Here is a 24,220-nt window from a genome sequence, read left to right on the forward strand (position 1 = left end):
CTACATAACTGTAATTCCATGTTGATTTTTAATTTAGTCTACAGTTCCCAAACACCATCTAAACTGAAGAGAAGTTCAGATCCCTTGCTTTTCTGTAGTCATTGACTCTAGTTAAGGGACTGTTTAGGAGCTGATGAGCTATATTGAAGTTAATGGACCTGAAAAGGGGTTTGCAGTAATTTTATTGATAATGTGGAAAAAATTAATCCTAGTTTTAAAACAGCTTCCCCCAATTTAGTAAATTGTTGGAGTTGTTAGAATAACAATAACAATGGATTTCAGAAGACAGTGATTTGAATCACCAAGCACAGGGAGAGGCATCTTGCTGTACAGGTGCCTGCAAGTGCAGAAAATCTGAAGATGAGGGAGGAGGACAAACAGCAGTAGTTTAGAAGATCTGAATTACCCTTTTAAGAGCTCAACTACTAGCCACAGAATGACTCAAATGTCGAAAAGAACAAAGTTTCAGATTGCAAAAATTCAGCATATCGGTTTGGAGTAAAACTAAGCTGCAAGCTTTAAAAGTCAGCACAGGCCAATTCAAGCTTGGTGCATCACAGGCAGCCAAGAGCAAAGAGAGGAGAGGGTGAGTGTAGCAGGTAGTTTTGTGCTGATGGGAGCCCTCCTGACAGGGGGTTGTAGGATTGGAGCTTCTGATTTAAAGGCCAGGTAGTGTGGATGTAAGAACTTCAGGACTGAAGAGAAAAGAAGAAATTCCTGTATGGAGAGTGTGTTTGGAGAGAGAAAGGAGACAGAGGGCTTTAAGCCATATTTAAAAACAAGAATTTAATTACCTTGGAAGGTGTATGTAACAAAGCTTCTTAAAACAAAGAAATTACATCCCTATTAGGTCAAAATGGAGTTTTATGAATGACTGGGGCTTAAATTTCTGTGGCAGGAGTTAAGATTACATGCTGAATACTAGTGTATTAATTGCTGATTGGAAGTTGGGTTAGTTCTCAAATGATAGAAGAAAGAGCAAAATTTTGTTCTTTGTATTTAGAGAAAGATAAGAGGTTTGTGTAGGTGTTTAACAACATAATGGTGTGTTAATAAGATTTTTGCTAATTTTAGTGACATTATAGCAAATGCTGCAGTATCCATACAGGAGTAAAAATAATACAAAGAACATTACCTGCTAATGTTAACTGCTTTGCACTTGTTCTTATGAGTATTTTGGAGAGGTACAATATCTGGAAGCATCTGCCAACAAGAAGCACCCTAAGCAAAATTCACAAATGGGATATAGAGTTTCAAACAAATTTTTTTTCTTTTTGTTTCTTCTTTGTATAGACAGTACCTTTCTTTCCCCCTTCATCTTTGTGAGCTGACCACTTCTATTACTTTCTTATTTCTGCTGAGGCTGGTAAGCTGGTTTGATGCATTCAGCAGTCAAAAGTGCAGTTCTCTGTACATTTGTGTTGGCTGACTAAGCAAAGTGAAAGAGGCTGACTGTGAAAGTGAAAAGGTGATTTACTCTGGTGTCATAGTGTTGTGCAGTAATAAAACTCAGGGACTGTTGGACACACATTATATTGTACAATTATATAATTATAAACAATATAATTGGAGGCAGTTGAGCTTGAATGCAGCAGGCTGTTATTTAGCAATCATCTCTTTCAAGGCTCATTAAACACAGATTTATATAGAAAACCAAAGCTTTGCTCTATAAAAGCTAACTATGTGATGGCATTTATTCCCCAAAATGTAATGCATAGGTCTAAAGCTGTCAACGTCCATAATGGATTTACTCAGTGATTGTGAATTAGGTTTTTCAGCAGATATGACAATCCCGGGCCTTTTACCTTTATTTGAGGCATTGTTTCTGAGACTTTATTTGTATGTCTGGTTTGGAAGGCTAAAGAGCCTACACACATACGTCTGTCATCTTAGATTTTTAAATCTGACAAGCAGGGACAATACAGATGGTAAAGTGCTTAGAAAGGTGACAAAGATCTCTTGAAGTCATCCATATTTTGGTCTTACTTTAGACCTTTAATATTTTGCAGTTCTGAAATGATGAATGAGTTTATGGGTAAGAAAATTAAGAGGCAAAAAAAAATTTGTTGCTCCTATCCCAAGGAATTTAGTTTTATTACCTGATATAAAATAAGTTTTATTTTAAATAGTAAAGGTATAAGAATTTTATGAATAAAGAAGAAAAGCCACAGAACTAAGGACATCCTACCACGAGGAGATCTACAAAATATATGTTGGTCCAGTCAGACACAACCTTTTAATAGTTGGCAGATGTTTGTAACATAGAGCTGTATTTAAATAATTATATATATAAACTGAAAATTGAATGTTTCAATATATTTATCATGTCTTTTTAGTGTCTAGAAGTCTATCTGATTTTTAAACTGAGGTGTTAAAGAACTGTATAAAAAACTAAGACATGCACTTGAAAGGAGAGCCTGCAGACCCCCTCTCTGGGTACAGCCCTGTGAGAGCACAGCTTGGCATGACCAAGTATCTGGCCCAATGTGCTCAACACAGTTTTGCATTTGTTATCATTTCATACATGAATTTTTAAATTCTTCATTTTAATTCTGTCCCTGACATGCAGTGTGTTTCATTTCCTCCTCTCAGTGATCCATAGGGGCCTGAGACATGCAAGGCTCCTGTGAGTTTTGTCATGCCTCTGACTGCACAAGTGCTCTGCCACCATACAGGTGCTGCATCACTGTTTCCAGAATGCAGCGCCTGACCTCAGCAGCTTGTGGCTGTTAGCCTTTTAGTAAGTTATTCCATTTTGCATCACTGGCTTTCACTTTGCTGGGTCAGAAATATGCCTGCACAATAATTGGAGTTTACTTCAATTCACCTAGGACACTGGAAAATGTTAATTATTCAAGTATCAGTTATTGTAGATAGGTATTTTGAATGCATGTAAAATATTGTGCTGTTGATACTTTTAGCAACTGTATCTTAATTTTAGCCTTTAGTAACTGTGATTTAGAGCTGCGTTTCACAGCTGTTTTCCTTCCCCCACTCCTGACTTGTTTGCTCATTTATCTAAATGTGTTAACTTGCAATGTTTCTCAGGATCACATTAGAGAATTAACAAGGTCCAACTTATTGTAGAAACATTTTTTTTAAATTTAGATATAAAGCATTTCAAAATGCCAGCCATAAAGTTTATTGTTTCTTGGTATGACTAGCTTTTTTTGCTTTTCATAAAAAAAAAAGAAAAAAAAGGTGTGTACTTAGGAGAATAAGGAGCATAGAGCAGTCTACACTGGCTCCATTGGAAAATGGTCTCACATTATGACAATGATTTGATAGAAAGGTTTTTGCTTTTTCCCCCTTCTCCTTTATGCAAATCTACTCCAATGTAACTAAGTAATCTAGGTAGTTGACTTGGTTTGTGGGTTGCATTATGGCTTCAGTATTCTATATTTTTTTCAGAAGTCCATAGACAATGAACCTTAGCTGGGAACAGTCTTGGAAAAGCTTGACCTGCTCATTTTAATTCTGTATCTTCTGAGTGCACAAACAGTGCACAACTCAGGTCCCCAGACTTTCAATTTCTCAGTTACATTAAACTCTTTTTAAAAGAAAATACTGAGTTGTGTTAATTAACATTGCCTTTTTTGTTTCTATCTTAAGTCCTCTCAGATAAATTGCCAGTGGTCTCCTGGTGCTCTGGATGAAAGAAGCAATCCTTATCTAGTGCTTTACAGAATTTCATGGCTAGAAAACAGTGCAATGTGAAAATTTATCTTGGTAAATCACTATAGTATAGTGTGCAGGCTTCTATGATTTGTAAAATACTGAATTTAGACCCCAAATCAAGAGCGCATCTTTCCACATGTGTTTTGACTTCAACGTACTCTTTCCTGATGTACTACAGCTATGAAAGGAATTGCTATATCACAGGGTTTTATCACCCTATGGATGGCAGAAAAGAGAAGCAGCATCATAGGATTTCTCTTAAAATTTGTGTTAGCAACACCTTCCCAAGGTGTCTGGTTCCTTGGGAGCCACGGACACAGCAATCTCCACCACCAGGATCCCACATTGTCTTTGTCTTGCATGACTTTTGCTGTCTATGTGTCCTTCCCATGAAGGTGAGCAGATTATTCTTCAGGACATGGAGTTTTGCTGTGTTTATCCCATCATGGCTGGCTCATTGGGAAGCTCTGCACAGGGAAAGAGCAGTAGCTAAACAAGCCTATGTCTTTAGAGGCACTGTGATACCTGAGCTGGTGTTCTTTCCCATACTTGAAACAATAAATTAATATCTTGCCTCAGACATTAGGGGGTAATAACTTAGAGCTGAGGGTCTTTAAATTATTAAGGGATAATTAAACAATACATAACAACATATATATGGTAACTGTAAAACAACTCTAAGAGGAAAACAGAATTATATTCCATGCCAAATAGTTTGCTCACTGAGAAAATTACACTTTTTGAAGCTTTAACTCTTTTAAGAAATTGGATATTGGTTTGTGTGACTTGCACATTTTTCCAATTGTATTTGTATCAGCTTTCATATAGTGCATTACCTACTCTACATGGGTTAGTCCAAAGATAAAATATTCCCCATTGTAAACAGCCATATTGCAGACAAATAGCACAGAGCACAACTAACAGGCTTCACTCACAGATCTTTTCCATCATTAGTATTGCACAACTGTGTTTTGTGCACTGAAAGGTGATGGTCTTTTGAAAGAAGGAAGCAAAGAGAAAATTGAGACATGAACTCCATCTTGATGCAAAAAAGAAATCCTTTCAGTTCTGTATATAAGGAAATACGTTTGAAATAGAAAGAAGAAAAACACTGTGTATTAAACCTGGTGAATCTTCAAATTAATTTCTTTAAATCTAGATCAACATATGTATCAATGACTGAATATGTTGCTAATATATTTCCATTACACCGATTTTGATTCATAAATTTTCCTCTAAACAAAAATGCAAATAAAGAGAAATACACTATATATTTAAAATATAAAGACTAATAGTCTCAAAGAAATTATGGATCTTACAGCATAATTTTTTTTTTCCTTCAGACTTTAGCAAATATATTATAAAGATGAGATAGATATGCCAGTGTTTATCCTGCCACTCACTTTTAAAAAGCTTTCAGATCCTCATAGAAAGAGGCTGTGAAAGCCCTTCTCAGTCATGGCTCTTCCTATGGCAGAGCCTGCTCAAGTGCCTGGACCACCCACAGAACTTGGGCACCTTCAGGGAAATGTAAAGAGAGACCCTTCTGAGATCAGCAGAGGACTAAAGGAGCTGGTTTCATTTCCTAATAGTTTCAAAGATAGAGGTTTGGCTGCTTCTGAGGAACTAATGAAAATATTACTTCAAAGATATTCATGGCACAGGAAATGTAAAGCAAAGCGAAGTGTGATTCACAGGGGTGGGGGTGGAGAATGAGCTTTGAGTTGTTCGTTTGAAAGCAGTGGATACATTTAATCTGAACTGCAGAGTGTTGTCCAACTGGTTTAATCTCATCTCTTTTAATTATTTAAATGTTCCATAGAAAACTGTTCTAATAGCAAACAAGTGCTGCAAATCAGCGCAAAGGAATGTGTAACTCTTCTCCCACATGAAGGTGTAACAAGGTGTGACAAATCGGTTTGCTTGCAGGCAATAGCAGAAAGTTGATGGTCTGCGTCTCTTTCCTCTGCATACCATCCAAGTATGCCGTGACAGAATTCTTCCTGAGGAAATTTCCTGATACATTATAAAGCCAGACTGCTGGTTTGAACCTTGCAGCACCTAAGTGTTAGATTTTAATTTTTTGTTTGCACTTAGCTATGTGCAAACATGACTCACAAAAAAAAAAAAAAAAAAAAAAAAAAAACCACCACAACAAAAAAAAAAAAAAACATGGAAATAATGCCCTGTCTCAACTCTCCCAAACAACTACATTTTTAAATTTGTTTCCTCCCTCTTGTATCCTAAAATATTGATGGATATGATTCCAGCCCAAGGCAAGAAAAGGGGGCCTGGAGGATACCTTCTACCCTTCAGTCACTGCTATAACTCTCTATCAAGTTAATGGAAGTTCTGCCACTCAGTTGAGAAGAAATGGGATTAAGCCTTTGCTTACTGATCCCATTCTGATGCAGTCGGGTTTCCTGCATCTGTATCACCGACAGAAAAACAGGAAGGCCAACATTAGTAGATATTGCTTAAAAAAACAATATCAGATGTCATAGGTTAAGAGATCCTGGCTTGTGTATCTTTTCATAGCCTACTCTGAAACAAGATTTCTTGTGCTGCTTAAGTGGAGTCAGTGAAACAGTATAAATCAGCAATGGTGGATTCATGTTTTTTTCTTTACTTGAGGACTTAGATTTCTGTGCACCAAAAGATGCAGATTGTGCATTGTGGCATCTCAAGCTCATGTTATATTACTGTCAAGCTAGTAGAGAGTTGAAGCTGTTTTCTTTACAAGAATATTAGCACTATAAATATGTTCTGCATATATTTATGAGTGTTGGACACCTCTAATTTCTGCTTCCTTTCTAGCCAATGCAGGCTGATAGGAAGTCTTGTTTGTCTTGCTTTATAGCTCAAGAAATTTTAGCAAAATTGTTCAAAATCTTAGGCTTGAACATAGAATATATGAGAAGACTAAATATGAGGACTAAATACTTGACAGCAATGACTTTTAGAGAGCTGATTTTATAAAAATGCAATAGATATAATGGTACTGTTGGCAGAAAAAAGCCCCCTCGTCTCCCTGACAGTCCTTATTGTCTCTTTCTATTTCCCTTTTCCACTCCCTTCTTTTGGTTTTTCTCTGAGAGAGAAAGTATGTAGAATGGAGCAAAGATAAAAAGTGGAAGTAAAGGGAGAAAAATGTGTCTTGTTTTCCGGTCTTTGGAGATTTATTCAAAGGGCATCATAAGAATTTGTGCATACCAATTTTAATTTTGTACATCTTTCTGAGATACTTCTTAGAGCCAAATGCTGGACCCCAGTGAGCACAGTGTAAATATTAAAATGAGAGAAATCACAGATTGGGAAATTCAAGTTATCTGTTCATATCCAAATTGTAACAGAAAGTGAAAAGAAAGTTTTGGGATCCTAAATCATCTGTGGTGTTAAACTGCTTTTCGTCATTCCCCACAGAAATCCATGGTTTGTTAGCCTGTTCTAAAGAGGGCAAAACTTTATCATGAGTGAAAATGTGTTGCTTCATATTCAACAGGTCAAGTTTTCTTTGGATTGAGGTGGAACTGTAGCTCGTGGACATCTGATCTGATAGGTAAGTTGAATTTGATATATCTTATTACATTACTACCACATGACAAATATTGATCTTGATTATGCTAGTGTAAGTGCAATTTATTATCTTTCTTATTTTGCATTTTCACCAGTATTAGTGAAATGAAAATTTGCCTTTCTTTCCATTTCTCTCAAATGACACTTCAAAAACAAGGTTTCAATTATTAGAAATTGCCATTTTATTTAGAAACAATATACATCAGGAGTTATTTAACATTAAAAAAAACAAACTTCAAATAACCTTATTTCTTGAAATAAGACGTTAAGATATTCTATTGTAAAAAAGGATATTTGGGCGTATGAGAAGACAGTTCAGAAAATCTGGTGTAATTGATGTATAGCCCATGTGCTCATACATTAATAGATAATTGTTTCGGTGAAGTAATGGTCAACAGCGCTAAATTACTTAATGGCACTGTTTTCTCTTTGGCTATTTAATCATTGTGCAGTGTTTAAAAAAGGGGTCCAAGCATGTCACTAAAGTGAGACTTAAGTAGGGGTTAGAGGCTTATGTTGTGCTGTAGAGTGAATTTTATTATTCATGGTAATTGTTTAATACTTGAGGCATGCATCTACAGATCTGCTTGGTCTTATGAAATAGCATGGGGACCAAGCAGAAGTTTTGCTTACCCTGAAGTATGTGAGGCTGCTCCAGTGCTAGAGAAATAGTGAAGAAAATGTAAAAGGATTTGAGTTAAGGTTGCATAAGGCTCTAGAAACACTTTGTCACAGGGACATCCACCATGGAAGCAATTCCTGGAAGGGTTTTGGTAATCAGAAGCAGTTAGGCAAATGGTGTCCTGCTCTGTTTGTGTCAATCAAATAGATGCATTGTAGAAAAGTGTATTTAATTGTGGAGAGTTGAGCTGAAAAAGTTGGAACTGCGGCTTAAAGTTGCAATAAAAATTTCTAGGTATAAAAGAAAAAAAGGAAATTATAAATAGCTGTTAGTTTGCCATCTCTGAAAACCAGTTTAGGAGACTGCCTAATTGTCATTTTTCAAGTTGCAAGGTAACTTTTCTGAAGTAATCTAAACAAGATATATATATAAATATATTCCTGGTAGGACTTTGAGTCCTATTTACAGTATGTACTGTTGCTTACATTAAGTTTTTTATGATTAGGATTTAAAAATGAAGGTAGGAAAAAAAAATGTCCATGCATTCTCTGCTAGTCTGAACATGATGATACATTTCTGAAACTCCAATGTTCATACTTCATAGTTCTCTTTTTTATGAAGTTGTGTGGGGGAAGAGTTTCACTCCTTTCAGACTGTTTTACTTTGATCACTTCATTCATGACATCAAATATGTTTGGGGATTTTAACTTGCATTTTTGACTCATATTGATACAGACCATCAAAGGCAAATTGGTAGCACCAGACTAACACTGGGATGATGAAGTGACAGTAAATTAAATGACAGGGAAGGTAAAATACATGATAATATTTTTAGCACCAGAACAGTTTGCCACCTATACCTATAAATCACGTATAGATGGAGCAGCTTCTCAAATGTCAGTACCTTGTGATTTACAGCTCAGAAATTTGTCTTTTTCTAGATAAAATGAAGTTTAGTTTTTGTGCATGTAATACCTTGCAATTTATTATACAGGCAGGCACTTAATTGGGTCTGAGCATGAATGCCTCAAATGAGAGGTGCTCTCATACTGCAGGAGTGCTTGAGAGAAATCAGTGTTACAGACATGTGTATGTAAATGTGATTGAGAACACAGGATCAAATGGATATATTTTTGCATTGCTATGTTGCCTTTTATCATGGATTGGAAAAATCCATTCTTGCTTGTGGGAAGCAGAAAAAGGAAAAATTACACTGCAGAAATATGTGGATCTCTCCCTCCTTGCAGAAAGAGAAGGATTCAGATCAGAGAACTGTATGAGCTCACCTTTTCAATAGAGGTTTTCTTCCTGGTGTTTGTATGAGTATCTGTTATGTAGCATAAAAGATCAATGCATTTCATAGACAAGATCTTTCCCTAAAGAGGAAAAATCTAAGAGGATAATTTTTTCCCCCTCACTGTGACAGGAACAAATGTCCAATGTTGTGGAAGGTCTGATCATGAGGAAATGGAATATAGACTGTACCATAGGTTTAAACCAGAAACAGAGTGACAGAATAACAGTCTGTAAAACACGCACAATGTTGTCAAGCCATGAACATGTTGAAAGTTTTTTCATAGTAAGATAATTAATGTCTTAAAATCCACTAGGAAAACAGACAGCAGCCAGAGGATTTGATGATACACATTTGATGATACAGTTCATTTTGTGGTCAAGAGGATAGTAAGACTTTTATTCTTGCAGGAGGAACAGCACTTTTCTGAAAAAGAGAGGCAGGCACACAGGCAGCTGTTTCAGGAAATGACATGTTGAGCAAGTTGGAAATATGGAACTGAGAAGGAAATTAAGAGCTCAAAAGTGAGAGTTCAGTGGCAGAGGTTATAGAGGACCTACAGTGAGAAGATGAACAAATACAGTTAAAAACACCCTTCATTATCCCTGGTTCATTAACTTGGGTTTCTCTCTTTGCTAGTGCTTAGTTATTTGTTATGATGGTGACTCCCCATCTTGATTCATTCTGCTTTAATTATCAGTTGCATGGCTTGAATACAGAAAAAGTACAAAGGAGATGAAATTGCAGTCATAATGGCCAAGTTTAGACAGGTCCTCTAAGGATGGAAGAAGAGAATAAAATTTGCTGAAGGTATTTAGGAAAAGTTGCTTCTCTGCTACGGAATAATGCCAGTAACTGGTGTCCAGAGAAAATGAAGGAGCACCACCCACATGTAGTTCAAAAGTATAGGAGGGGTAAACTGTGCAGTGAACATGCACTATATGTATAAGAACTCAAGCAAACTCTCCTTTCAAAATTAGTCATCATATTGCTTTCCTTTTAAATTAATTATTATAATTATTTATTACAGTAATACCACTATGTATGGTTCAGCAGTCATACATTGGATATGGTTCCCCCAAAGATGAATTTGGAGTTGAAAAAAAATTGAAAAAAACTTTCAGTGGAGACAGAGCTAAAAATGAAGCTATTTCTGTTCCAACAGTGCTGTTTCTAATAGAGGGTACGGCAACGTGCAGAGGCTCAGAAAGATGTCAGTGAAAATAACAACCTGACATTACATGTGCAGTAAATACTGAAGACTGGAGACTGGTTTATTACTTTTTTTTTTTTTTTTAATGTGTGGGTTGTTTGTTTCAGTTTTAGTTCATGCTAATCTGCTTGATAGCTCATTATCTTTCTCCTTTGGTTTCATGGCAGTCTACCAGTTTATGTTAATGGCTGTTTCTTTATCCAGTCTCATAAGGTCATCATTTGAAAATGGTAACTTAGGGCAGATGTTTACATAAGTTAATATCTCTTTTCATTTGATATGAGCCCATTGAAAACTGAAGATCACTTACTTTCAAGAAATTGTACTAATAATATTATGCAGTCTTTTGAGACTAAAATGCAGAATTCAGTCTATTAGATTGGCTGTCTAATCAGAGTTCATGACAACAATATAACTGTTTTTGTTTAAAAAAAAAAATTAAGAGCAGACAAAACAAAAAAATCATGACCAGTGAGGATTTAGCCAGTTAAAGAAAAGCAAAAGGACTTCTTCATCTCAAGAAACCTCAAGAGCTAGAATTGGCACCTGTATACTCCCTGCTGCAAATATCAAGGTACATAGGTCTTAAAAAGCCGTATTGTAGTAAACACTGGACTACATGCTTTAAAAAAATGTGTGGGTGGATAGGAAGTGGAAATAGTTGCTGAATTACTCAGGTGGCTTTAAGCAACTATGTGAGCAAGTGTAGGATTTATGGCAGATGTTGGTTGGCTCTTGGATGTAAAGTGGGGAATCCTTACCCCGTGAATTATCCACACAGTGCTGGCTGAGTTGCAATGGCAGGAAAGTCACTGTTGGACCTTGACTAAGGTCAGGAACCATAGTGTCAGCTCTCAGTCCATTTATTGAGCAGAACTGAAAAACAGTAAGACCTCACCAGTAGCTGGATTGCTCTTGTGCTGTAGCATTGGAAAAGAGGAAGAGTGGAGAGCAGAAAGAAAGAGGAAAAGATACAAAGTGATTCTTGCATAATTGGGTTTGTTCATGAAACTTTTGTGTGTCTTCTCAGCAGTATCTCATCCTGTGGAATAACATACTAAGCTAGATGATCGTCAGCCAAGAGGGATTCCTTGCTAGTCTTCCTGCTTTGTGGCATCAAACATGGATTTTGGAGCAAGGCCAGGGTTAGATTTTAATAAATGAGTGGAGTTGTCTGTATTTTCTACAATGAGGGCATCTACAGTACTTTTGTCTCTCATTGTGTTGGCTAGGAGGCTTTTCTTTGATAAACTCTTACATGTGTCCCTGCACTTAGATCTACACTTGTTGCAGTATTCATACTGTACTGAATTAGTGAGAGATCCTCTGAAACTTTGGTGTCTCTTCTAACAGCAATTTTAAAGGGAATAAATAACATCAAATCTTGTACATTTTTTCATTTCCTACTAAATTCACCACAGTGCGAGAGAAATCTTCCTGAATAGTGGAGATAGCGTATTTCACCTTCTCTCAGTCCCCACTCTGCTGCCTTGGCACTGCAGTTATTCTGAAGATCCTTTGAGTTCAGCTGTTTGTTCATACCACGGCTCAGCAAACCAGAAGGCTCTCATTCTTGAGACCTTAATGAGATTTAAACATGTGCTGAAATGTCTTTTGCTGAAAAATCATATAAGCACAAGCAAAGATTGTAATGTTGCCTTAACTGGTACCATAAAACTTAACTTTGTGTTAAATATTCTGGTTTTGAAAATTGAGTACATTTTAAAAGCTCTAGCATTCATTTGCACATATATGACCCACACATACATCATGAGGAAATGTCATTTTGCAAGTTGCTACCACCACTTGATCATTAGTTATCCTTCTTGTGCTCTTTGATTAGTTTATGGTATGAAAAAAATGTCATATTTTAGGACATTTTGGTGTAATTTGAGAAATCAGAATATACAAGTAGATAGATTACTTGTTTTCTGTAACTGCATTGAAATTTGCTTTCTGCAGCTGGGGAAGAGAGCAACTGTGGGAGCATATGTGTTTGAAAATGTGTAATTTCACAGCGTGGCAGATTTGGCATGTAACAGGAGGGTCTTTCCCAGAGTGGTTGTTCTTGTGAATAAGGCTTTCCTTGACCCACTGCTTCTCTTGAATGCCAACTTGCTTTTGCAAACCTCACAGTAGGGGATGGGGGAACTGGAAGCCCAGGTCCTTCTGAGCTTGTGGCATTTATATTGTGAGACCCTTGAGATCGAGTTCATTTTGCTAAGCTGCTCACCCATAATGGATCTGTCACAGAGACTTGACAACATATTTGTATCCATTTTGGACAGCATTTGCTGCTCAGCACTCTCCCTGTGAAAGTTTGCAGCAGACCAATCAGATTTACTGTTACACAAACCCTTCCTCTCCCCCTCAGAATACATCTATCCTTTCCATAGGTTGGGATCACCTGATCATCTTTTCCATAGGCTTAATAGACAGTCATCTGTTCCAGCCATGCTTTATCTTTGCATTGGTAGGGAATTTTGAATTTGAGAGCACCTCTTAATTTGATCCCAATTTTCTCTTGTTCAGCTGGCATAAAGATGGCCCAGTGAAATAATGGAAAAAATTGTATTTTATGTCAGAAACTCTATTGTTTTTTTCCTCTGGAATTCAAAATTTGTTTGAGTTTCTGGTTTGCTTCTGATGTAAATATGTGGCAGGGCTGGTGGAAAGGAAAATAATGGTATCTCATAAACTGAAAATCTGACTTTCCTGCCAACTGTGTCGGGGAAACCAAGTTATCTTTCAGAGACTGGAGCTGCTAACAAATGGAGAAACAAATTACTGCTTTTTTGTATCCAACCACTAATGCTGAAATTATGCAAGTGTATTTAACTCAAAGTTCTGATTCAAAATTGGATGTTTTATTCTACTGAAGACTTAGTTGAATCTGAAATACAATTTCAGTCTTTGTGGCACAAGAGCATATTTTACCCTCTCCCCTTCTCTTCCCCCAACAAGGGAATTTTTTCAAGTTCAAATCACTGAATAAACCTGCAGGAAGGAAGACAACCATTTCTAAATATAGTAAGCTGAGCTATAGGCATTACCAAGGCCTGGAGATACAAGTGAAAATGAAACCACTGACTCTTCTCTACTAATTCATCCCCTGGGTCTCTACTTTCCCAATTTCTTTTTCTTCCTTCCTCTCCTTCTTCTCTGCTTTTCCCCTTCAGTGCTGCTTTTTCCTTAACAATAGTTATATAATGCCGTCTTTCCTTTGGGATGCATCTTATATAGTATAGCTTATATATGTATTAGTAGCTCTGTTCAAATCCATATCCTTTCAGTTCACTTTAGAGACTTTTTCCAAGCTTGAGTTCACACAAGCAGTGGTTTTCCCAGGGAGGGCCAGCTCTCACAGCATTGCCCTGGTTCCAGGTCAGTGCATGGTGTTTAGGTTTAATAGCATGTCCTAGTATTTTCCTTCTTCAACCTACACAGCCCTATCTCTAATAAGACAGCGTCTAAACTGCTCTTTCTGTGTTTCCTGAGGCAGATAGAAATAATAATACTGGTCAAAGGGTAATGCTTGAAGGCACATTACTTTTAAAAACAGACACAGGTTCAATGAATTCTGCCACCAAAGTGTGGCGGTTGCAAGTTAACAATCAAGAGAGAGTGAAACTCGCTTCATTCCCAACAAGGTCCATTTAGCAAAGCTGATCTTTTTCACTGGTGTAACTTACTGCAATAAATAAATTAATTAATTAATTCTGTATATGGTGTTTCTTTTGGCATGTCTTTTTTTTTTCAGCACTCTCTCCTAAAGCTGTCTATGGCTTGCTGATACTTGCTGTTGGTCGTCCATTACCTCCCCTTGAAAATGCACGTGGGAGACAGCCAGAGCACCTGACAAATCCACTGCTCTTCAGAGACCTTTCTAGCACTTCCACTGTGCATGTTAACTGTAAAAGCTGAAATGAAATACCTTGGGCTGCACTGACCTCATAATCTGTTTTTTAAAATAGCATCTCCATTCCATAAATCCTCTTAGAGATAAATTAAAAATGCCTGTAGAAGAGATATAGCCTGAATGTAATAATTAAGCAGGTGCTAAGAAGCAGCCTATTATTCATATATCTGGGTTTTGTATGATAAAAAAAATTCTAAAAAGTTATTACTGCTTGAAGAGAGACTTGATCGATCACCATCTCCAGCTGCCCAAGCACAGAATTGAGTAATTGGAGAAAAATCTTCTGAAAGGGACCAACCATCATCAGAGCAGAAGTTTCCTTCTAATCAAATCAGTTTTAGGAGTAGCTTCTTCCTTGCTAGGCAGTACTACTTACATTTTGAATGAACCCTGAAGGGGTGCAAAAACCTTCTTTGAGTAAAAGTTGTAGGTGAAAACAGCATTGCTGCTATACAAGTGTCATTTAAAATTAATTGTTAGTAATGCCTAGAGGATAAAAGGTATTTAACCAATTTAACCACAAGCCTGTGGTTAAGGAGTATCAGAGGCTGTTGTTCACAGATCATTCAAACTGAAGATTATCAGTCGAGTCCAACAAGCATGCAAAAATTCTGATACCATTTTTAAAATGGAAAGTAGAGGCACAACTGGGACGTTTGTGTAGTGTGGCAGTAAATTCAGATATTTAGCAAGCAACTTCTGTAGTAAGTTTACTATTTTCTACATAGGGAAAGTAGCCAGCTGGGATTTTAATTTTGTTTGGGTTTTTATTTTTTTCACTTTCTAAACTGCTTCTCATGAAATTATGATCACTTGCAATTTGGGAGCAGAGATACCACACAGGGAATAAAATGCCTCCGCTGCTTTTTCAAAATGAAATAGCTTTGGCTAAAAGGACTCTGCCTAGACAGCTTCCAGAGGGCTGTAGAGCATGCTGGCTCTGTGTGGGCTGTGCTGGAGAGAGAAGAGCCTGGAGCCTGGGTAAGGTGGGGTTTCCTGAAAAGTCGGTGGCTGGAGATTTCAAATGTTTAATTGTCTTCAGAAAAAAAACTTTATGTGTGGAACTGATAAATATTACTTTTAACCTGTGTGTGAAATCGTGACAGCATCACTGGAGAAGGGCCTGTCTGACGGCTGCGATTGCGCTATCACCCGTCAGCCACGTGTCCCAGCTGCCGGATTAGAAGCAATTTGGGGCAGATAAAACGTGTGCCATTGTGTTTTGTACTGTGGCTGGCACAATGAGGCCCCCACTGCTACCTGGCTCTGCTGGGCACTGTCAGTCTGGGAGCATTATAACAGCTTGGAAATTTGTAAAATGCACAGACAAGATGTTCAGATAAAAAGTCTACTGGAGCAGCGTGAAATTGAAAAAGCTTTTGAGAGATTTCTCTGCTAAACATTAGCTACTCTTCTGTGATGTTTCATCCTCTCAAAAAGTACTTTCTCACAAAAATAAAAAAGTATGTATTTCTTTCTTTCTTTCTGTAGAGAATAAATATGAATACAAAGTCACAGGCCTCATTCAAAGTGGATTTTTTTCCCTCTTCCAATTTTCACATTGTTGAAGACATCATTTTAGTTCAGTATTATGCAATGTGTTAAAATCAACAAAAAAGAAACACCCTTGAGCATTTTTTGATTTATAAAATGCATCCTTTCCGATTTATTTTGTTCAGAATCTAGTTATGGCATTCTCCATTCTATGAGTGGAGTTTCAAACACTCTAGAAGCTTTTTTTTTTGGTTTTCTTTTGTGTGAAAATAAGAGGAGGAAATTATAAGGTGGAAAATTGCCTGAATTACTCCAATGTTTCTTTTAAATCTTGAAATATTTAACATTGTCATCAGTATGTTAATGAGCTTCTTCATTTTGAAAATGTTACCTTTACTTCTAAAATAAGAACTCACTATTTTTTTATTGTTCAGATTTGCTTTTGCAAAAAATATATATATAAAATTAATGCATGAGGACAGTATAATTGTTTCCTTGTTATCTATCAGGAGTTTGCATTTTATTAGTCTCTTGAGCTTGCAACATAGTAGTTTTCTCCACTGATATCATAGTGCAAATCTGTGAGTCAGCAATTAAAATAGTTTCATTATTTTCCATGTAAAATGTCTACATGTCAGTGACTGTCTTTCCCATATGTACCTCTCCGGTTGTCTGAGCATTTGAATAAGAGCTAAAAGTCTTTAACTCCCCCATAGTATCACCCATTGACTTGGGTGGGACCACAGCAGCAGTCTTGAAAAACCTTTTTTCGGTGACTGGCAATGCAGCAGTGTAGGGATTTGAGGAAGGCTGAGGGCACCAATAAATTTGATTTGCAGGAGAAAAAAGTTTTGAGTAAAGTTTGATAAAATTGAGAGGTTGACAGCAGTTGTTTGATTTCCTTAGTTAAGTCCCTGACATCTTTGAGTGAGGATGATGCTGGAAACATAAATCAAGCCTAATTGCTTGTAGCACTCACCTGAGACTAATAAAATGGGGGAAGAAGAACATAACCCTTCCTTCCTTCCTTCCTTCCTTCCTTCCTTCCTTCCTTCCTTCCTTCCTTCCTTCCTTCCTTCCTTCCTTCCTTCCTTCCTTCCTTCCTTCCTTCCTTCCTTCCTTCCTTCCTTCCTTCCTTCCTTCCTTCCTTCCTTCCTTCCTCCCTCCCTCCCTCCCTCCCTCCCTCCCTCCCTCCCTCCCTCCCTCCCTCCCTCCCTCCTTCCCTCCCCTCCTTCCTTCCCTCCCCTCCTTCCTTGCCTCCCCATCAGTATGCCCATCTGTGTCTTTTGTTCTCTCTTAGGGAGCACCTGCAAAAACCCCATATCTGGGAATGATCAATGTAGGAGAAGCAACAGTTGCCTGCCTGTCTGAAGAAGGGTTGTCTTGTATCTTAACTGTAGTTAAATGTATGCTTGCCTTTACCCAGGAGCATTTCTCTTAGCTGGAGTTGTCTCCCACAGGTACTGCAAAGGCTGGAGATACTTCAGTGTGTGGCATGGGTTTGTTTGGGTTTTTTTTAAATATCCGTAGAGCTGTTCCAAGAAAAAGAAAGTCAATATTTAAGTATATCAATTATTTCGATACATGCAAAACATTTTAAAAGCCTTTCTTTCACAGTCAGTGTTGTTTTGTATACTCCAAAATTGTTAGCAGAACTAAATGTGAGCATTTTTGTTTGAAGTGATGGAGAGGTTAAATGCCCTCCTTTCTTTGCCTTCCAAAAGACTGCATTGCTTTTAATTAGCTGTAGTCTTTCTGCTAAGTAGAATGAAATTTCCCAGCTGTGTGGGAGATGTGGACCAGCAGAAGGTGTTGGAAGCTGGGAGCACTGAGAGTGTTTCCAACAAAAGCAGTCATGAGCCAATTTCATGTTGTGAGTAAAACAGCAGTGAAGTGCTTAGCTCTGTTTGCAGATCTGGACTGCAACCACGTCTTTCTCTGCCCAAAACGTGCTGTTTCTGGCTTTTAAATTTAACTGTAATAAAACATTATTATTGAGAATTTTCATATTTCCCAGTGCAATTACACACTGTGATCTAAGCAGCAGTGCCATTCCTGTATTTACCAGGAATACCAGCTAGTGTTTTAGCTTGATCCTTCCCTGGTGCTTTCTTGGCAGGTTAATTTGGATCTTTCTCTAGAATTATTTGTGGAAGATCAAATGGCAAAATCAGTGAGGCCCCTTCTGCAACTGATGGTCTTTTACTGTGTGCATCAATTAAGTTTTCTGCTCTGTTGTGTAGCCGTGCTGGAGCTGCACGCAGACTGAGACCACACGGTCTCCTCATGCTCACGGCTGATTTTACTGTGTGCTGTAACTCACACATAAGTGCACTGCATGTTTACCTTCTCAGTTGCTTTTTGCCATCCAGGACTTCATTTGGAATCATAAGTTGGAAAAATGTGTGGAGAGTTATATAGCTTCTAAATTTAATTTCTGAATTATGATTAGATTTTTTTTTCTCTTTTTTTTTGTTGAGCATAGTTGGTTCACCTCCTCAAAATAGACACATGCAGTTATTTAGCACTTCTGCACAGAAGGAGATGTCTCTTTAGTACTAAAATCAACAACCACATTCTCTCAGGTGTGCAATCCCATCATGGCAGAAGCAAGATAAATGCTACATTTCCGAGTATCTTGTAGGAAAAAAGCAGCATAGAGCCAATTCTTTAATATTCTTCTTAGCACATAAAGCACATGGATTGAATGCTCAGGGGTTTATTTAATATGTATGTATATTGTATATATGATCCTACAGTAAAAGGAAGGTACACTATTCTGCTGATTTAACAGCTCCATGAGCATTAGAAATGTTATTTTAATTTACCTTCTGCATATCTACTTATGCAGGATTAAATACTCTTTGACTTTAAGCAAATTGCTAGAAAATGTTTTTCTCAGTTTTTCCTGTTTTTCTTAGTTATAAAAGCACTGTAATCCTAAAAAAATGAGTGTTTTTCTTACTTTGCAGTTTGAGTGGCAGAAATCAGGTGCTGGCATGTAAAAGACAAAAGAAAATAATTCTCATATATATGTGTTATCAGAATGTTTTGTACTCTAGTTCTTTTTTTTTTTTTTTTTAGTTCTCTAGTTCAAGCCTTAATTCTTTTTTTGCTACATTCTTTAAAGTATTCAAATGAGTACTTTAAATGTGGATTGCACAGAACTGGCCAAATGATTGAACCAAATGATTAATAGCAGTGAGAGCTAACTCTTGTGGCAAAAAGGTCTAGGAAAACTTGATGTTATAGAATGATCTTTCAGAAAAATAGCAGATGAAATTTCAGATTCAAATAATTAAAAAACTCATATTTGGAACCAACCTGGAGTACACATTTTGCATTAATGGTACTGAAATTAGCTATTAGCATTTAGACAGTAGGTCTTGGAGCAATGCTGTATATCGTTCCTTGAAAATTTCTCTTCAAACTTTGTAGCGGCCAAAAGTGAGCACCAGTAAGAAAGAATAATGAACAGAAAATGTCTTATGGTGCTGCATATCCACTTGCAAAATCCACAGTATGTTCATGTACTGAACTTTGCATGATGATCTGGATTTCTTTCTCAAAAGAGAAAGATGGAAATTACAAAAGGAAAAAAGGCCAGCAATTAAGAGCAGAACATAACTTCCATTTATAAGGAGATGACGTTCACTGACAGATTTCACAGTAGGAGAAACATATCTGAACAATATCCCAGAGTTTTATATATCCTTGAAAGTGCAGAAAAGAACGCAGACTGTTTATTCTGTCTCTTGTAGTGCAAGGAATCGGGGTATCAAACATAATTTTTCAACCTGAAAGATTTCGAAAAAATTTAGAACTGTTGGTTACACAAGCAGCCTGTGAAATCATTAATGAATTCTTGGCAAAATCCACCTGAAGCACTATCAGAGCAAAGGTATAGACACAGACTTTGACTTGGGAAGTCCCTTGGCTGTTGAGGAAATATTGCTGTCATTCCCTCGCTTATTTACTCTTTCCTTAGGCATCAGTTGCTTACAGTGGCAGTCAGAGGCAGAGCAGTGAAAAATAGACATTGCATCTGACTGACGTTTTTCCTACCAATATACACTTGCACATATAAGTATTTTAAAATAAAAATGTATTTTAACGGCTTTTTTGCAGTGCTTTTGTGCTTGATTTAGTAGATGAAGGGAATTGGTTTTGTTTAAAATATAAATATCTGTTTATGTCTCTTGAAAAATTATTAAAATCAGAAGTACACTGAAAATGTATGTCCAGAGAGAAGTTATATATTATTGTCTAGGGAATATCTGTTATTAGTCTGCCAGTCTAGGTGCTGATTTTCTTTGTTATCAGCTTCACTATCCTAGTTTTACCTTTCGAGCATACAGGGACCAGCAGTTCTGATGGAAAGGGTCAAATTGCTTGGGATACAGTAGGAGCTCATTCACATTCAGGTTGCACAAGACTGTGATTGCTATCCTTTCTGAGAGAAACAATAACGTTTTACAAGACTGATTTTTAATTGCATCCCTTACTTGGGTGCAGAGCAATCTCTGGAGGATGCCTTTTCCCTCCTTAAAATGAAAGAGCAGTACAAAATTATCATGTTCAAGGCAGAAGCAGTGTATGTTTGGAACTTGCTTCCTGACTTATCTTCCTTGTTTATTTTTAACTGAAGAAATACTGTGTCTGAGACAACCTTGTAAGAAAACAGTGGGTTTTAAAGAGATCTTTCAGTATTAGAGAATACTATTTTTTTTATTATTATTCTAGTTCAACAAAGAAAATAATGATGATCATGGTTTCATAGCTTCAAAGTGAGGTAACTGAAGTTTTATTTTGATTTGTGAGCTCTTGGATAAAGAAATTGCATGTATCATATAATTATCTTTTATTCCATTAGTAGTATAACTACAGTACACTTGGTATTAATAAAAAACAGAACACATGTGACAAGACTTGAAAGCAAAAGAACTTCTAATTCACTGGAATTGTGTTTCATTATATACCTTGCATGGAGATCCATGAGCTAGTACTAAAGCATAAATGAAAACAGCATATTTATTGTCAACGAGTTTGAACTTACAATGTTTCCACTGGGGAATTTTTAAAGGCTTTTAATCTCAAAATGGTTGGAAAAATTTAGTTTGGGCACCTTCTGTCTTCAGCTGTTTTTTCCCAAGAGACAATGTTCTGTTAGGCAAGAGGTAGCAAAGGGGCTCTCTGTTTTTGTGTGCATCCATACCCATCTTGGACTCAGTGGGGTGCAGTGCCAGCAAGTCACACACATGGCATCATTGATTCTTTGTTTTGAGATATTTCACTACTAATCATGAATGTTTCCAGTGCATGACCTGACCTGAAATGGGAGCAGTAAATGCATTAAAATTTTGTGTGGTGTGGGTCCCCTACACCAGAGTGTAGGTGTGGATTGACAGCTCTTAGTGAAAGATGATGCTGCAGCTGAGAGGCAGTAGGTCATGGAGCTCTGCTGTGGGTGCTGATGTCTAGTGAATTTGCTGAAGACCCGCCCCACCTACTCTTGGTGACTGGGATTTGCTTCCTTTCATTCCTGTCAGGCACGTATGCTATTCAAAAGTTAGCTTTGTTCCTTTTACTGATCATTTTCAGGGTGCAAGATGGTGGGCTGGTTATATCTTTTATTTCATCCATTCAGATTTGGTCTACTTGGAGTTATGTTCTGCATAGTGCAGCAGAAGGAAAAATTTTTCTTCAGGTGTCCACATATGACTTGTTGTCCTGTGGGTGTTTACTTACTTGGGAAGTTGTTTTTATTTGAGCTGAAAGTTGGAGATGGCTCCAGCAGTTTTGTTCCATTGCACTGGTAAAAACCCTAAATATTTTTTGGGGTTGAGAGGAAAAGGAAAGAAACACAGAATTTATGGTAGTGATTATTCTTCTCTGAGAATTCAGCTTATGGCTGGAAGATTATTTAGTGGCTTATGCCAAGTGGAATAGCTGCAGTGGAAGACAGAAAAACAAGTAGAATATTGATCAAACCAAAGCAGCCTGGAAGGTACTGTTTCATAAAAATTTCTTGTCTGAGAAAATATGTTTGGATATTTCCCCCTGGAAGGTGTGAAGGGACAGAGAGAAAGGTTATTTGTTAATGTTTTTTTCACTCCTTTGGAAAAAAATTTTGATAGGAAGCTGAAATGTATTTTGAAGGAAATCTCCCAGCACAGTTTGATAACTGATGTGTGAGGACAGTAGTTCAAAATTGTGCCTCTCTCTGTCCAGACATTTGAGGCTTTCAATTTGGATCATATAATAGTTTGGGTTAAAAGGACATTTAAAGGTCATCTAGTCCCACCCCTGTGCAATGACCAAGTTCAACTAAATCAGAAGGTGCTCAGAGCACCTTCCAGTCTGATCTTGACAGTTTCCAGGGAAACCATCCCTCTCTGGGCTACCTGTTCCAGTGTCTCACTGCCCTCCTCATAAAAAATTTCTTCTTTATAACTAATTATATGGATCCAATTTTGGAAATTTATGTCTGAAAGCTAATTTCTGAAGCATACCGTAAGAATTGTCTTTATAAAACTTTAATACCAAAAATGTAAATGCTTGCAATATTGTGAAAAATACCTATTTGTAACTCTTACAGGAAACGAATGCCTCCTATGCGGTTTTGCCAATGCTCATGTACTTTTTAGGCTGTCATTTTTCAGGTGCAGCCATATTTGTGTTCCTGATAATGCTACAGCTTATGTGGTGATATGAATTACTCATTCTATAAATTTATGCAACATAGGAAAAACATGAATACCCTATCCTTAGTATATTATTCAGTCCAAGATGATTCCCCTTAGTTGTATTTATAAGGACTCATAAGGTTGTAAGAGTCTTTGCAGGTTACAAACTCCCTGTTTCTGTCTGTGGTGTGGTATGAAGAGATGAAAGCACAGCACTGTCTGGCTGCTGGGTTATACTACAATGCACATTACTGATATTAAACAAGAGATGAATGTGCAGCTAATATTTTCCCAGTTCTGCCCTTTCTTGCGTTAAATGCATGAGGTCAGCTCTCCCTGCTGAGGCAGGCTCTTTGAAAAGTCAGAATGGTGTTGCCCAAGTAAGGAAGAAAGAAGAACATCAGAACTCTGTTCCTGTTCTGTAGAATACTAACAGAGAATTCAGAATTTGCCATTAGAGGAAGACCTTGTGGCTGATGCTCAGAAAATCAAAGTAGGTTGAAAATTACACAAACTACAGTCTTAGTTTTTAAAAGCAGGGCTATCCAAGTGTCTGTTGAGTGTACTAGACTTAGATAGGAAGCAACAACAAAAATAAAAAAATAGGCAGTTGTTATGACTCTAATAAAGGTTACATTTGTTTTAAGGAAAGAATAAATAAGTATACGGAAATTTATTTTATTTCATAGTATTGGTTCTCCACCTCTCAGGTTTTGTATCTGAAATTTATAATCCATTAGAAACCTAAGTGCTGTAAGAGGCCATTTAAAATATTAAAAGTGTTTAATAGTTGCTAGATAGTATGATTTGCATTTGCTGCAAATATTCATTTGCAATTAAAATCAAAGGTATTTTTCAGAAACAGGAGGCATTAGCAAAAATACAAGTTTTGAAAGCTACTGCTATTTTTTTCTCTCTGTTAAAGTCTAATCTATAAGGATATACAATATGACTTAATGAAATTCCTCTGATATATGAAACTGGAGATGGAATGCTTTTTAGATCTAATTCCAGTTTTTCACTGTGGTGTGTAGCATCCAGAGAAGAATTTCTGCAAGCTTAGAAATTTTAGTAGTAATCTTTTATAATTTGAGTTCCTTCTGATTGCTCTTATTGGAATATTTGTACATTTTCAGGAAGGATTTAGTATGATGGAAGCAACCCTCCCACCAATCTTAATTAATCAGTCCTTTAGGTAACTAATTATACATGCTGAATTTTCAGCGAGGTGTATTGTTTCACTCTAGGTCTTCACGCCTATCTTACCCAGCTGATATCTGTAAACTGAAAGAGGATGTTGCTACAGTGCATGGTTCCTAATAAAATTCTAATTAAATAATCACCTCAATTATAGATTAAAAACTCAGGTTCAACAATTATCCAAAGAGCTTCATTGAAAACCCACAGTCATGTAACTACTCCTTTCTCTTTCTGCCTGAATTTATAGCTCTCTCACACAGACATAATTTAGATTTAGTTTAAATGGTGCCCTAAGTTGTTTCCATTATCTCAGCCTGGAGCAACCTGTGTCTATTCCTGGAATATGATTTCATTATTCTTGAGCTGTATTACCTGCAGTGTATGCTGTCTTTTCTACACTGAACATTTTCCAGGAAAAGCTTTTTCAGTTCCTGTTAGTGCTTAGACATTTGAGTCAGCTAAATGTGGAAGGAGGAGGACTGTGTCTGATATATTCATTCCATTTATGGTAATTGTCTTTGAAGAACATTCTTATTTA

The 24,220-nt window shown here is 37.0% G+C and overlaps 1 protein-coding gene across 19 annotated transcripts in view; it reads left to right on the plus strand.

The window, feature by feature from the left end:
- The window catches only part of LOC135306386 (poly(rC)-binding protein 3-like), a 498,603-nt gene that overhangs the window by 192,401 nt on the left and 281,982 nt on the right, over window positions 1–24,220 (plus strand). For 17 of the 19 annotated variants that reach the window (XM_064430246.1, XM_064430258.1, XM_064430248.1 and 14 more), the window contains one exon: window positions 7,181–7,237. The exons of the other annotated variants lie outside the window; for them this stretch is intronic. The gene's annotated coding sequence lies outside the window, so the exon portion shown is untranslated. The remainder of the gene's footprint in view (window positions 1–7,180; window positions 7,238–24,220) is intronic. 19 annotated transcript variants of the gene reach the window in all.

The sequence above is a fragment of the Passer domesticus genome, chromosome 1, assembly GCF_036417665.1.
Source record: "Passer domesticus isolate bPasDom1 chromosome 1, bPasDom1.hap1, whole genome shotgun sequence".
Lineage (NCBI taxonomy): Eukaryota > Metazoa > Chordata > Aves > Passeriformes > Passeridae > Passer > Passer domesticus.